General features: G+C 43.0%; 1 protein-coding gene across 1 annotated transcript in view; it reads left to right on the top strand.

Moving 5' to 3' along the window:
• The window catches only part of LOC127648015 (macrophage mannose receptor 1-like), a 63145-nt gene that overhangs the window by 29909 nt on the left and 18340 nt on the right, over nucleotides 1-14896 (top strand). The gene's annotated exons all lie outside the window — the stretch shown is intronic.

Below are 14896 nucleotides of genomic sequence, written 5' to 3'. Positions count from 1 at the left end.
GCCAAACCCAATCCTCCCGAACCCTCTGCAAAATTGTGTGTAGCAGACTAAATGGTGCAAATGCGTAAAGATGTGCTCTCAGCCACTTATGTGCCGACACATTGATGCCCAGTGGTGCCGGGGGCGAGAGAGAAAACCAGAGGGGACAGTACAATGTCTCACTTGAAGTGAACAGGTCCCCTTCACCTATACCGAACCTCCTCCAAATTTTTTCCATAATCTGAGGATGTATTGTCCATTGTCCCGGTGTCAGACCCTGTCTGGACAGGAGATCCGCCACCAAGTTCAACTGGCCCGGAACATATGCGGCTCGTAGAGATGGTGCATTGTCCCGTGTCAACAGAAGAATGTGATGTGCCAGCCTTAGCATGGCACAAGTGAGCACCCATCCCTGACAATTGATGTAGGACACCACCATCTCTGAGTGAGCTAACACCAACAAATCATTGAGATAATTCAAAACGCGGATGCCTTGAAGCCTCAAGGGCATCAGAGCTGCATCCATGCATTTTGTGAAAGTGCATGGTGCCAGTGCAAGTCTGAATGGAAGGACACAAAATTGGTGTGTTTTGAGAAACACCTGTTCCCTGTCAAAAAGCTACACTTATGATGCTGCCTCCAAGTTGGAGGACAGATTTCTGTCTGGTGGCCAGGGGAAGGGAACGCCTCATCAGTCCCTTCCTTTCCTTGATGACCTCCATGACGAGCTCTCTCATTTATGGAGGAAATCCTATACTTCCCATGTCTACGTGCCTTCGACGTCGATATATTCAACTATCGTGGGTGCTGAGACATGGGGGTATTCGTTGATGCCACCGGTTGAAGAGACACTTGCGGGTTATTTCTCGCAGGGTTTTGCATCATCGTTAAAAAGACCCTCTCTCCCCACAAAGCCATGCAGGACTACCTCCACGCTAATAGGGAAGGCTTATCAGGCAGCAGGCTTATCAGCTGTCAGGCCCCTAACCCTAACCTCGAATCATGTCCATTCAGAACACCCTGAGCAAAGTCAGGCTAGGCCAAGGTTGCACTGTTCATCAGTATCAACGAATACTAGGTCTCATGGCGTCTTCATCCTTGGTGATCCCTTTGGGCTTTCTGCACATGAGACCGTTTCAGTTGTGGCTAAAGCCAAGGGATTTCATCCAAGAGCCAGTCATCTAAGGCTAATAAGGGTTACGCGCTGTGCGCTTTGTTCCCTTTCTATGTGGTTCAGACCCCGGTTTCTTACTCTTGGTCCCACTCTAGGTGCGTCTTGTCGTCGCAGGTTGCTAATGACAGACACCTCCCTAATGGGCTGGGGAGCGGTCTTAAGTGGTCGTCCAGCTCAAGGGGAATGGGAGGGTCATCAGCTCGATTGGCACATCAACTCGAGGCAGTTGAGAGGCTGCCACAGCAGCAGTCTCTTACATAAATCATCAAGGAGGTCTACGTTCATGTTAGCTGAATACTCTAGCACGTCAGATTCTCCTTTGGGCCCAGGGCAAGCTCCTGTCACTCAGGGCAGTTTATATCCCTGGGTGTCTGAATGTGGGAGCAGATTTATTGTCCAGACAGAAAATACAGTTGAAACTCCACCCCGAGGTAGAGGAACAAATCTGGGTGAGATTTTACAGGGCAGAAGTGGACCTCTTCGCCTCTCAACAGACAGCGCATGTCCCCTCTACTTCTCTCTGAGTCACCCAGCCCCACTGGGTCTGGACGCGATGGCGCATACATGGCCCAGAATGCGCCTGTATGCGTTTCCCCCGGTTTCTCTGCTCCCGGGAGTCTTGGCCAGAGTTCGCCAGCAAGGGTCCTGCCTCTTACTGATAAGAGGCCGAACAGGGTATGGTTCTGGGAGATAACGGCTCGCCTTGGGCGATTCTGGACAGGAGGGACCTTCTGTCTCAGGCGCAGGGGACAATATTTCATCCCCGGCCCGATCTGTGGAACCTTCATGTTTGGCCCCTGAAGGGTACGAACTGAGGGACACTGGGTTTTCACCTGAAGTTATCGAGACCATTCTAAGTACTAGGGCTCCCTCTACTAGAAGATGTTACGCAATAAATGGGGTGTCTTTGAAAGATGGTGCAGTACACCTAATGCAGATCCAGTTAACTGCCAGATTGCTTCAGTTCTGGACTTTCTGCAGGAACAATTGCCAGCAGGCACATGCCCCACCACTCTCAGGGTCTATGTGGCCGCCATTTCAGCTTGCCACACCTTGATTGACGGGGTGCCGTCTCACTCACTTCATTCATGGAGCTATGCGACTGAGGCTCCTGCTAGGACCAGGACCCCTTCATGGGGCAATAGTCCTTGAGGGTCTGGTTGAGACCCCCTTCGAACCTCTAGAGTCAGCGTCTGATAAACTTCTGACTCTCAAGATGGTTTTTCTTATGGCAATCACCTCTCTAAAAAGAATTGGGGGCTCTGTCTGTCTTGCCAGCCTGCTTAGATTTTGCCCCAGGAATGGCTAAAGCAATTTTGCACCCTCACCCTGACTACCTGTCTAAGGTTCCTTTCTTGACTTTACATCCGTCACCGGCAGAGGCTATATATCCCGGTCAATTTTCATTGACGTGTTGCACACATATTCACAGCTGGTCACACCTAAAGTTGTTCCCAAAGCGCTAACTCAGCGCAGCATCTCATTCTGCTTTTATCAGGGAACAGGGGTTACAGTTAAGTAACCTGAGACGTTTTGTTTCTGTGCAATCTGAATATGGAAAGAAGTGTCCTTTAAATCCATTGTCACATACCAGTCCCCCGGCTGTACTTGTGACATTATTTGTTTCTGCGTCCACATTCTAAATTGTAATTTCATTAGAGTGATATTCAAATTTCTCAAATCCAATCCTTTTTTCAGGACTAGAAAATAATGGCTGTAAAAGTTGCATTCTCTCTGAGAAGGGGGAATCTGCCATATCAAAAGCAAGGCTTCCCGAACAGAGACATCTGTCAGAACAACCCCATTAAATAGTGGTGGAGCCCATCTGAATTTAATGACATAACCATGTTTGTTCAAAGTACCCAGTTTGAAATGCCCTACAACTGCTCCCAAGCCGCTAGACGGGGTACTACTATGCCTGGTTGAATGGGATTTAATAATGTTTCTACCTTTATTGTATTCAGGCATAAATGATGAACACCCTGAAATGCATTTAAAGCAGGAACGCTTACAGAATATACCTTTTACCTGGTGTTTTGAATTTTGAATAAGATTGTGTGAACATTTGGGGGAATGTTTATTTAAGAAAACTGGTTTGCCACAATGGGGGGGACAATGTGTGGTGCTTACTTTCACTGTGTGTTTTGTGTACACTTTTGCTTGATGAACATAGAATTCTGCTATGCATTCCTCTTGACCCTTGGTCTTGGAGACAGAGGCTGAATTCGGGAAGCGTTTTTTAATGTTCACTCCTCAGAGCAAGCTGCGGGGAAAAATGTAACCATATTCTGGTTGTTGGGCTTTCGAGGGTTGTACAGTGGCGAACTCATCCCGATACTGACCGAAGGACAAATGGGAGAAACAAATAAGTTTTCTTCACTGAATGGGAGCTCACCCTTCGTTACACAGCAAGCCTGTCAGGCTCATGTGTAGACCTATTTCTATTGTACACTGAGTTATAATACGCATGCCCCGAGGCCCTTGGTCATGGAGGCAGAGGCAAAACTCAAGATGAAAATATTCAATGCTCGTTCGCCAGTGCAAATTATGGAGGAAACAGCTAAACTGGGTAGACACTAAACCGTTCCCTGAATATAATGGGGGAACAAAGCATTGCCTTGACCAAATCATTCCCCAGAGTAAGCCGTGAGGGGTTAATCGGGTGAAAGTCCAAACGGTGCTGATGAACTCAAAGGCATTAATTAACGCGATGCGCTTGGTTGGACTGCAAATCATTGTGTGTACAAAAATTTTGAAAAATCTGAAAAGTGTGACATCCATGCCCCCTTTGAAAAATCGAGCAGAGAAAGCAGTGCGCATCTCTTTTCTTCTCAGAACGCTTGTGTGATCCACAGAAAAGACTAAAGAAAAAATTTGTTAAAATACCTAGTATCTCCTGATAGAATCCCGAGAGTATAATTGCACTGACTAAGCACTCCGCGCATTGGTTCGCCGTCACTCAGTTGGGGAATATTCTCTAATTGCAGCCCCCTCGTCCATTCATGATCCCCTCCACCATGAGCAGCGCTCATTTTTATTCTTTACCTTCCAAAAATGAATTTTGTCATACAGCTTTTTTTTTTTGTTGATGGCTCACAACGTGCATGGTCTGTCGCACTTTTTGTCTTATCAGAAAATGCCACCGAGCTTGGCCTTGTCTGACAAGACTCACACTTTCGTTCAAGGGTAAGGTTCCGGTGGAGGTTTCGCACTCCTATCTTCTCAGACACAAAGCCAAAATCCCAAATGGCTCCAGCAAATGGAGCTCCAAATCTGAAGGCCATAGAACTGGAACAATTGGGGATAAAGCCTTGTGTTGAGAAATTGCAAGCCTTGATGTCCTCGTCAGTTCCTTGTAATTTTTGGGAAAAAACACATTGAAATCTCTCTGAAAATTATGTTGTGTCAACGGCGTCCTTATGTGTTTGCCACTCAAAAGGGAGAAAAATAATTCTAAGCTCGAGATTAGTCGCTAAAACAACCACAGGCTTAGACAATTTGGCTTGAAAAAGTTGCTTATGACTAACAACAAATGAAAGATGCTCATTTGTTGCCAACTACTGGTATACATAAGAAGAAATGATATCTGAAGAAATGGTCACTGAACGATTCAGTTAATGAATCAGAACTTTTTGGTGAATGGATTGAAAAGATTTGATTGACTGGGGTAAATCAAAATACCCACCAAAAGTCACATAGAGAAGAACCCAACTTTTTTTCAGCTGGAGCATGGAATATTACGAATGAATCTTGATGGAATTGTAGTTTTACAGTTTAAATTGAGATGGGCCCTTTGTTTTCTCTTGTAAATATACATATAAAAATGTAATAAAATAAAATAAATTACTTATAGGTGAATATTCCTCTTTTATGATGAGTTTGAACTCTTTATTGAAAATAATGAACATAGTTATATGTAAAATTCCACTTTGTCTGCAATAAAGAATACAAACACTGCACATTCTGCCATGACCAGGGGTGAAAAGATGCTGAAAAATCATACTCAAGTTAAAGTACTGTTACATCCCAAAAACATTAGTGTAAGTAGAGTTTAAGTATCTGTCCTTAAAACTACTCAAGTAAGAATTAAAAAAAAATAGCTTATTTAAATGTACTCATGATTAGAGTGTTGTGAAGCTATGCCCCCTTAAAATAAACAAGGTAATCTGCAATTTAACATTTTTGCATACATACCGTAATTCACATTCCATTTTATGGCTGTTTGTCAGAAAGAATAAAAAATGTAGTCTATAGCCAGGCATTAAATTGTTATTTCGGAGGTGGGGTAACCCTACAATCTGGTGATGTCACTAGTGAATCCCACTGTATATTTGCTAGAATACATCTTTTTGCAAAGGAAAAAAAAATGCTCACAAAATAAAAATAAATGCTGGATCAACAAAAATGGAGTACAAAAATAAATATGCAAATAACAGTGAAACCTACAGCTTTCCTATTACGTGACTTCTATGAATCAGAGATCGGACCACGGCGTGGTACAGAAGTGGAACGAGTGTCAATATGTGGGAGTGTCCACAACTGACTAGAGCGAAACATAATGAACTTGAAATATTTTTTTTTTTTTTTTTTTTGAACAAATTTAAATTTAACAGACAAGAACAAAGCTCAGCACAACATAGATCTGGATAATATTCAGGACATATGACACAATACAAATAAAAATGGTTAATCTATAGCGATGCCGTTCAATATAGATGCAACGGTAGAGTTAGTAAAGCGAAGATAAGGAGACCAAATATTTAAGAAACGTCCTTTTGAAGAATGAAGAAGGCAAGTTAAGTATTCCAGTGGAAAAAGCTCCATGATGAGTTTATGCCAAGTTGTTTTAGAAGGAGGTTTGTCGTTGATCCATGACAGGAAAATGTTCTTGCGTGCAGCATAGGTGAGGATATCATATAGTCTGCCTGAACCAGGACTGATTTTACTGTCTCTATATCCCAAGAGAAGCGAGACAGGATCACAGGCCAAAGTAGCTCCAAATATAGCACTCATATCTTTCAGAACATCTTGCCAGTATAACTGAATTTTAGGACAGTACCAAACACAATGAGTATATGTACCCACCGCTGATTTGCATTTAAGGCAATCAGGAGAGGTTTGAGGATACATTTTATGTCTTTTGCTAGGAGATATTTGCAGTCTGTGAATAATTTTAAACTGTAACAACCTGGCGCGATTACAGACAGATATTCGTTTTATTTGATTACAAATGACATCCCACTTCTCCTTATCAATAGCTACACCCAATTCAGTTTGCCATGTTAGTGCTGCGTCTGAGACTGCCAGTATGACAGATGTCTGATTAAGCACATTATAAAAAGAGGTAATCACCTTCTTAACTGGACATTTGAGCAGTAATTTCTCTATTGGAGATAAAGAGGCTTCAGAAGCAAATGTAGTTTTTTTCAATATAAAATCTCGAACTTGGAGATATCTAAAAAAATTAGAGCCAGGGATGCTATATTTAGCCTGAATTTGTTCAAATGAGGATAAGGAGGATCCCACAAACAAATCACACATCTTTTTAATTCCTTGGCGTGTCCAAGCATCATAACCTATATCTGTCATGCCTGGCTTGAAGTCAGGGTTTCCTTGTATTGGGGAAAGCAAAGGAGTCAGTGAAGATCTTCCCTCCAATTTACGCACTGCAAACCATGCCTTAACAGTATTAACAACTATAGGATTGTTATTACACAAAGTCCTCACAGATTTGATATTCTTACAGGAAAAAAGACCGAGCAATGAACAGTGAGTATGTAATTTTTCTAGACATAACCAGACAGAGGTGGGATCCTCCTTCACCCATTCGGCTACAAATCTCAAATTTGATGCCAGTTGATACAATCTGAAGTTAGGTACATCCACCCCTCCTTTTGACGTAGGTAACTGTAACTTGTAGAATTTAAGCCTGGGTTTTCTTTTATTCCATATAAATTCACTCAACCAGCTATTAAGTAGCCTTAGTACTTTGTTTGAAAGTAGCAAGGGGATCATCTGTAAGGGGTACAGTAATCTAGGAAGAACGTTCATCTTAATAACAGATACCCTACCAAGCAAAGATAAGGGAAGAGAGCACCATCTATGTAAATCTCTTTTTATGGCATCTAGTAGAGGAGTATAGTTAGCCTTAAACATTTGGTGAAACATAGGGGTGATATGAATACCGAGATACACAAAACCAGACAGGGACCAACGAAATGGAAAAGGTACAAGAGAATTAGTCCTTCCTCTGAGGGCCCCCAGAGGCATCGCAAGAGATTTCGAGAAGTTTATTTTGTAACCTGAAAATGTTCCAAATTGGTGAATTAGTTTGATGAGATGAGGAATAGTTGAAGCTGGTTCTGATATATATAATAAAATATCATCTGCGTATAGTGAAATTTTATGTTGAGTGCTACCGGTGCCAATTCCTCTTATTAATAAATCTTGCCTGACGGCCGCAGCCAGGGGTTCAATCACTAGGGCGAAGAGGGAGGGGCTGAGAGGACAGCCTTGACGCGTCGATCGGTAAAGTGAGAAACTGTTAGACCTACAACCATTAGTGATAACTGAAGCTAGGGGTTATTATACAGCAATTTAATCCACCTTATAAATGTTTTTCCTAAATTAAATTTATGTAAAATATGATGCAGATAAGGCCACTCGACACGGTCGAAGGCCTTCTCCGCATCCAGTGAGATGATTAAACTTTCGATATTCTGAGTTTGACATATATTGATAATATTTAAGAGCCTTCTTACATTGTGGCTAGAGTTTCTCCCCTTGATAAACCCCGTCTGGTCTTCCTTGATTATAGCAGGCAAAACCTTTTCCAGTCGGAGCGCTAGTATCTTAGAAAGTAACTTAAGATCCTGGTTTAACAAAGCGATAGGCCTGTAATTAGAACAGTGATCTGCGTTCTTGCCCTTTTTAAGGATGACTGTGATGTCTGCCTCTCTCAAAGATTGAGGCAGAGAGCCGGATGTAAAAGAATGCTCTAACATAGCCAAGAAAGGGTCCAACAGCACGTGGTGGAACTCTTTATAAAAATCGCCAGTCAAGCCATCTGGCCCTGGCGCCTTCCCTGACTGTAATGATTTAAGTGCTAACAGGGCCTCCTCTTTAGTAATAGTTGCATTTAATTCAGCCTTCTGAGCTTCGGAAATAGTAGGGAGAATTATTTGAGACAGAAAAGGTTCCATTTCCACAGAGGCCCCTGGAGGGTGATCTGATTTATAAAGTTGCGAGTAAAACTCTCTGAAGATATTATTTATGTTTTTATTATCAAAATAACGAGTACCGGCAGTGTCAACTATTGAGGTGATTATTTGAGGATCTGACTTGACTTTAGTCAAGTAAGATAAATACTTGCTGGGCTTATCACCAGATTCATATAGTCGCTGTCTAGAAAAGAGAATGGCACTCTTAGCCTGTTGAGTTAACAAAGCGTCTAATGCGGCTTGTAAAGCGCATTTATTTTGTAATAATAATGGGTCAGATGATGAAGTTAACGTTCTCTCAATATCCTTTAAATCTTTCTCAAGCTTTGACTGGTGCTCCAATTGTCTTCGTTTCTTAGAGGCAGAATAGCCAATTACTAAACCTCTGATATATGTTTTAGACGTCTCCCAAAGTAGAGAGGGGTCTTCAGTGGACTGCAAATTTATATCCATAAAGATTTTAAATTCACTGGTCATGTAAGATACAAATTTCTCATCTCTTAGAAGGCGTGAGTCAAATCTCCATCGCCTACTTCCTGCAAAATGCCCAACAGTAGTCAATTTCAGACATACCATAGCATGGTCACTAACAACAATGTTCCCAATTTCACAAGATGAGACATATTGTATGAGGGACTTCGGGATAAAGAAATAATCTATACGAGTGTGGCAATTATGAGGGGGGGAATAAAATGTAAATTGTTTATCGGTTGGGTGTAAAGTTCGCCACACATCGAGAAAGCTCGTCTCATCACATATCGCGGATAGGGCACTGGCCTGGCTCGTTAAAGCAGAGCTACGCGAGGGATGCCTATCGATTAGGGGGTTGAGTAAGCAGTTAAAATCACCCCCCACTAAAGCTACAGATGACGATATTTCTGTGAATTCTAAAAATGCTTTTGTTAAGAGGTCAGGAGAATAATTAGGTGGGCAATAGAGATTCATCACAGTAATTTCTTCTCCCTGTAAGATACCCTTAATAATGACATATCTTCCATATGTGTCCTTGATACACGTCTTTAAATGGAATGGTGTTCTCTCACTAATAAGTATTACAACACCCCTACTGCTGGTGGTAAAAGAGGAAAAGTGAACCTGGCTAACCCAACCATATTTCAATCTAAGATGCTCACTATCATTAAGATGTGATTCCTGAAGCAGCGCCACATCAACTTTCTCCTTTTTTAGTAAAGCAAATACTTTTCTCCGTTTAACCTTGCCTCGCAAACCCCTCACGTTCCATGAATAAAATTTGACGTTGTTATTTGACATAATCAAGATTATTGTTATAACATGCAATTAAGCCTTGAACAGTAATGCAATTTCGACAACCTGAGGATGCGTCATAAAAAAATAAAAATAAAAAACACAACCAGATCAGTGCTAAGCATAACACCTCACTAAACATGAAAAAAAAAAAAACAGTAAAGGACAATAGTAAAAAAAAAAAGAAAAAGAGAAAGAAAAATGTAGGATTGTAAAGTACAGTAGAAAACAATAACATAAAAGTTATTTTGAGGGGAGAACTCCCCCAGGTTTTATGGGGGCCACCTTCTTAAAACGCACACGAAAAAGGTGCATAAACACTTACCAGAACTGATACAAAACGTGATAGGGACCAAAGCAGGCGCCCACAAGTAAACATGTGGTAAAATCTTAATGCCGATCCCTTTCTCAACCAATATTAATAATATAAACACAAGCAAGTGGGTTATATACCAGCTTAAATGAAGTCTTAAACACAACAGGGACTGACTTCCAGTCTTCATAAGTTAGTTATGTGAAAGCACACATTGTATAGCTCACCGCGTCATATCAGATAAATGCTTCTCAATCCTGATTTGCAACACTGGACACAAAAGAGAAAACATCGGCCGGTGAAAGGAAAGTTTTCTTTATCCCGTTGAACGACACCTGTAGCTTCGCTGGGTAGAGCATGGAGTATTGTGCGCCAATATCTCTGAGACGTTTTTTAGCCTCCGCGAACTCCTTTCGCCTCCGCAGCACTGCAACAGAAAGGTCATTGTAGAAAGAAATCCTCTTGCCGCCCATAGTAATGTCGCCCTCCGCCGCTTTCCGTCGTGCTGCCGCCATCACTCTCTGCTTATCTGGGAACGAGTGGAACCTGACAATGACCGGGCGCGGCCGCTGGTCATCCCCGGGTTTGGGAGCGAGGGAGCGGTGTGCACGTTCAAGCTTGACACAGCCACCCTTCATATCCACGTCGAGGAAAGTTGGCAGCCAGTGTCCAAAAAAAACTACAGCATTTTCGCCCTCTGTGTTTTCAGGGATATTAAAGATACATACATTTTTTCGCCGTCCCCTGTTTTCCAAGTCGTCAATATGGTCTGCGAGGGCCTTGATTTTCTCCTCTAGGGCCTGTGTTTTAGCAGCGAGAGGCTCAGTAGCCGTTTCTAGCTGTAGCACTCTGGCCTCTGCTTCGTCCAGGCGCTCATTAGCCCTTGTTAGCTCGGTTGTGTGCGACGCGACTGTCTTCGCCAAGGGATCCAGCTTTTCACTGATTTGCAGCATGATCTTTTTTGTCATTTCCTCAAACGCTTTAGCAAGCCCGGGCTCCAGTTCAGGCCCAGACGGATTGCTGTTGTCCTCGACGTATTGTTCGCCATGTTGAGCTAAAACTGCAGCCGAGGTGTCCGTAGCCTGCTGATCCAATTTGGCGTTCTTTCGTTTAGTGGAGGGCATTGTTTCGTGTCGTTTTTTAGTCCAAAAGTGTTCCAAAGTCATAATATAGCGTCAGCATTTGCAAAAAGAAGGAAATGTCTAACGGAATATTGCAAAATGTTTAGGCGCCTGTGGAAATCCCGCAAACACGTCTGTCCCTTATGCTGCCATCACGTCTCCCAAGATGAAATATTGTTAAACAAGTACACTCTCTAGTTAGAGATGTAATGTGTCAAATCAATCAAACAAAAAGATGCATCTGAGGCAATGTTCAGACTGCAGACAAATCAAATTTTTTCTGGCAGACTGCCCGCACTTGCAAGTATTAATTGCAAGTAATCAAATCAGATTTGCGCGTTCAGACATAACCAACCTATCTGCATGGTTTGCTTTGGTAATGACGTAGGTGTACAGATGCGGGGAAAATGGAGGTGCATCATCTCACTCTCCAAATAAGCGCCCTACCCAGTCGCTGTGCAGAACTCCTCCATCGCACAAGAAAAACTCAGCGTCGGAGGAGACTGGTAAATATTGTGATGTTCCATGCTGCAGTCACCGATTTTTGATGTCATCGCTGTGTGTCACGTTAAGAGTGATGCAAAAGATCATTTGAAATCCGAATTGAGCAGCCAGAGCATCCGGACAACACACTCTCATAGCAAAATCATCTGGATTCTAACAACTTTTCTAAATTTGGCTAAATTGTATGATATCGTACAACTGCACTTGTATGAATTCGTACGACATTCACTACAGACAATGACATCGCTGGACATTGTTACTGTTGGAAAGGCAGAGTTTATAGCGCCTGTCAATCAATGGCATTATACAGCGGAAATATATAAAATGCACACGCAGCTGCAGTGCGTCAGTGAATGGCGCTGCTCTGTTTACACACACACACGGCTATTTTTAGCCTTCACGCGTTGCGCAGTATTTGAGCGCTACTCACAAACAGCATCTCAGATGTACATGCTCAATAGTTTGGTTCACTTATAATATGCATTTAGAACGGCACCGGAGGAGCATTTGACCAGAATTTTAATTAGAAGTGAATTAAAGTACTGTGAACTTGCCCACAAACAGACACATACAGGACTTCCTGGAGAGATAATTTATTCATTTGGCAGACGTTTTTATCCAAAGCGACTTACAAAGGAGGAAAACATAAGCGAAACCATCTTAAGGAGACAGTGGTACGAAAAGTGCCATACTACAAAGTTTCACTATCATCAGAATAGTATACAAAACAGATTTAAGTGCAACAAGAATTGTAAATTATTGTATTTTTTTTGTGACTGGTTAAGTGCTCTTGGAAAAGATGTGTTTTTAGACATTTTTTGAAGATAGAGGGTGAGTCAGCCTCACAGATTGAGTTGGGAAGGTCATTCCACCAAACTGAAATTCTGGGAAAGTGTTTTGGTGCCTCTTTGTTTTGGTACGACAAGGCGACGTTCCTTAGCTGACCGCAGGCTTCTGGTGGGAATGTAGCTCTGCATAAATGTTTTTAGGTATGCTGGAGCAGACCCAGTGACTGTTTTGTATGTCAGCATAAGGGATTTGAATTTAGTACGTGCATGAACCGGCAGCCAGTGGAGAGAGATGAGGAGTGGTGTAACATGTGCTCTCTTTGGTTCATTAAAGACCAGACGTGCTGCTGCATTCTGGATCATTTGCAGAGGTCTAATAGCACATGCAGGAAGGCCTGCAATGAGAGCGTTACAGTAGTCCAGTCTAGTTATGACAAGTGACTGAATGAGCAGTTGTGTGGCATGTACAGAGAGGAAAGGCCTTTTCTTCCTGATATTGTAGAATGTAAATCTACATGATCTTGCAGTCTTTGAGATGTGGTCTGTGAAATTTAGCTCATCATCAATGGTTACCCCTAGATTTCTGAACGTTTTGGAAGGCGAAACTGTATTTGAACCCAGCTGCACAGTGATGTTGTGTTCAACAGCAGGGTTGGCTGGAAAGACAAGGAGTTCGTTCTTGGCTGGGTTGAGTTGCAGGTGGTGTTCCTTCATCCAGGCTGAGATGTCTGCCAGACAGGCAGCGTTTCCAGCGGTCACTGTGGTGTCATTGGGCTGGAAAGACAAGTAGAGTTGCATGTCATCAGCGTGGTAAGAGAAACTATGTGACTGGATGATGGGTCCTAATGACGTTGTGTATATGGAGAAGAGAAGTGGCCCAAGCACTGACCCCTGAGGTACCCCAGTAAGTAACTGATGTGGCTTGGATACCTCCCCTCTCCAGGCTACCTCAAAGGACCTTTCTGAGAGATAGGAGTTGAACCAGCCAAGCACAGTTCCGGTGATGCCCAGTTTAGAGAGGGTGGAGAGTAGGATCTGATGGTTGACTGTGTCAAAGGCAGCAGAAAGGTCCAGCAGAATTAGAACGGATGATCTGGATTCAGCTTTCGCCTGTCTCAGCGACTCCGTGACAGACAGCAGGGCAGTCTCAGTGGAGTGTCCACTTTTGAAGCCTGACTGATTGTCATCCAGCAGCTTGTTCTGTGAGAGATAGGCAGAGAGCTGATTGAAAACTGCCCTTTCAAGCGTTTTTGCCATGAATGGGATGAGAGAGACTGGTCTGTAGTCTTCTATCTGTGTGGGGTTAAGTGCATGTTTTTTCAGCAGTGGGGTTACTCGAGCCTGCTTAAATGTAGTGGGAAAAGTGCCTGCAAGAAGAGATTAATTATGTTAATTATGTGTGTAAGTGCAGGTAGGATGGACAGAGAGATGGCCTGGAGAAGGTGTGATGGAATGGGGGTCAAGGGAACAGGTGGTGGGCTGGTTGGAGAGGAGGAGTTTAGAGACCTCAGTGTCAGTTAAAGGAGAGAACATAGAGAAAGAATGGTGGTGTGGAGGTGGGTGTTTGACAGGTTGTGGTGCTGTGAATGTATTGCTAATGGTTGTAACCTTATTTGTAAAAAATGTGGCGAAGATATCTGCTGTCAGTGATGTGTCAGGTGGTGGAGGGGGAGGGCAGAGAAGTGTGTTGAATGTTCTACAGAAGCTACGAGTGTCTGTGGTGCTGTTGATCTTGGTCTGGTAATATGAAGTTTTTGCAGCTTTAACGTCATCTGAAAAAGTTGCAAGCAGAGACTGATACTTACCTAGATCTGCTGGATCTTTAGATTTCTGCCATCTCCTCCCCTGAGATCAGTCCGATGTTCACGAAGGACGTCAGACAGCCAGGGGCTGGGTGGTGTAGTACGTGCTGGTCTAGAGGAGAGAGGACAGATGTTGTCTAGACAGGTTGTTAAAGTAGAGCTTAGTGTGTCTGCGGCAGTGTTTACATCAAGCATGGAAAACACATTTATTGTGGGAAGAGAGGCAGAGACATCAGTGGAAAGGCGAGAGGGTGAGAGGGAATGGAGGTTACGGCGAAAGGAAACCAAAGGTAGAGTTGGTTTTACTATGGATGGGAGAATCATGTTGAATTGAACAAAGTAGTGATCAGAGACATGTAAAGGTGTAACAAGAATATTTGAGGTGGTACAGTTACATGTAAAAATGAGGTCCAGCTGGTTGCCCGATCTGTGAGTTGCTGTGGTGTGTAGTCTTTCCAAAACAAATGATGCCAGAAGAGTATTCAGTTCAATGGCCTGGGGCTTGTCTTTGTGTATTTTGAAATCGCCAAGAACCACAAGTGGCCTGCCATCCTCTGGCAAGGCGGACAGCAGGACATCCAACTCCTCAAGAAAGCTTGTCAGCTGACCTGGAGGGCGATAGATGACAACAACATGTATTTTTGTGGGTTGCATTGTAGTAATGGCATGGAATTCAAAAGATGTATTGTTACATAGTGAAGCCTGTGGTGAAAAAGTCCAGTTATTATG

This window comes from Xyrauchen texanus, chromosome 1, assembly GCF_025860055.1.
Source record: "Xyrauchen texanus isolate HMW12.3.18 chromosome 1, RBS_HiC_50CHRs, whole genome shotgun sequence".
NCBI lineage: Eukaryota > Metazoa > Chordata > Actinopteri > Cypriniformes > Catostomidae > Xyrauchen > Xyrauchen texanus.
Note: the sequence above shows the minus strand (reverse complement) of the source record. Positions and strands in the feature narration are given on the sequence as shown.